Source organism: Salmo salar, unplaced genomic scaffold (assembly GCF_965601325.2).
Source record: "Salmo salar unplaced genomic scaffold, fSalSal1 ptg000177l, whole genome shotgun sequence".
In the NCBI taxonomy this organism is placed as follows: domain Eukaryota; kingdom Metazoa; phylum Chordata; class Actinopteri; order Salmoniformes; family Salmonidae; genus Salmo; species Salmo salar.
In genome coordinates, this window is record NW_027675325.1 from 880421 (window position 1) to 882067 (window position 1647).

Here is a 1647-nt window from a genome sequence, read left to right on the forward strand (position 1 = left end):
CTGTGCAAAAACAAAACAGGCTATTTTAAATCACCCATATTGAAAAAATGTAGAACAATTAGACACCCTATAACCCACACCTACACACTCATGAATCAATCTGATTGATGGATTGTGTTGTGCAGTAAACAGGCTCAGGTGTATAACTGTGGCTCCTTCCACCTTCAAAGAATAGGCAAGAGGGCCAACCATGGAGAATAGTAAGACACTTCATTATTTCTATAACTACGCTATATTGTTTGTCCTCATGTGTCCATTCATGTTTTTCAGCATAAAGTACTCTGCAGCCACTTAGTGTGGTGTGGACACCAGGTGAGGCCACACACAGATTCCTGTTGAACACTGTCGCTTTAACTACCTTATTTTCTCAATAACAGTCTCTCTCCTTCACTTCATCCCTCTCTCCTCTTCTCCCTAAATCCTCTAGGTTATATCAGCTGTGTCGACGAACCCCTCCTGCATCTGAACTGGCTACATAGAGGGCACAGCATGATCAGAGGTGAGAGGTCACTTGGTCAGGTCAACAGGAAGTATTATTAAAGAGATGCTTTACATTGAAATACAGACAGAGATGCAGTAGTCCCAGAGTGAATGATCCCAGGTCAGTTTATATTATACAGGAAGTATTATTAAAGAGATGCTTTACATTGAAATACAGACAGAGATGCAGTAGTCCCAGAGTTAATGATCCCAGGTCAGTTTATATTATACAGGAAGTATTATTAAAGAGATGCTTTACATTGAAATACAGATAGAGATGCAGTAGTCCCAGAGTTAATGATCCAAGGTCAGTTTTACATTTCACCTCCTGATTGATGACTAACAATGTTAGAATAAAAAATAAAAACACAAGGTTTAAACATGCTCTCTCTCTCTCCATCTGTCTCTCGTCTGCAGGTATGTTTTGATGTGAGAGGATGCCAACCCCCAGTCCCATCATCACCACCTCACCTGCTTTTAAGAACCTTTGGGTCAACGAGAGACACTATTATGTAATTGTGATGAACTGAGAGAATATTTATGTAGCACTGTGATTCATTAATCATGTGCTGCCTTCCCTGCTCCTATGTGCTTACCTCTTTCCCTTTCTGTCTTTTACACCTCTCTCACCACCTCCTCTTTCTTCCTCTGTTTTTATAATGCACAACAGATGTGCATTGAAGTACAGATTAAACTTGTATTTATAACACTTGGATAATGAGCTTTTCAATAAAGCGTTTCACATTCTCTACTGGTTGAAATGAAGTGTAATGTGATGAAATACTCCACCTATCCTGTGTTTATCAGATCAATGCAGATGAAGGGCATTAGATGTTGAGATGAACCAGTGTTAGAGTATTTACATGATGCATAGGAAGTGTAGTGTACTGTTTTTTAACATTATATTTCTGTATATATGAATTAACTAGTTAAATCCTGTTTCTAGTCTATTAGTTACAATGTGTAACCATTGATGTCCCAGGACCAAGATTGGTAAACACTGTTGAAGTGTATAATTGTAATACATACATGCAGACACAGCGTCATTCAAAGACTGGAATTTGATACTCCTGGTATTGGATATGACTGAAAAATAATCTCAAAGACATTCATACCTAAACTGCACCTTTATTTGCCAAGGTAGAGTACATCATCAGTGAATATGTT

General features: G+C 38.3%; 1 long non-coding RNA gene across 1 annotated transcript; it reads left to right on the top strand.

The window, feature by feature from the left end:
- Window positions 1–322: 322 nt before the first annotated feature.
- LOC145867078 (uncharacterized) lies at window positions 323–1227 on the top strand. Its single transcript, XR_014383210.1, has 2 exons — window positions 323–499; window positions 898–1227. It is a non-coding gene; the product is annotated as an uncharacterized LOC145867078 (long non-coding RNA).
- Window positions 1228–1647: the final 420 nt, after the last annotated feature.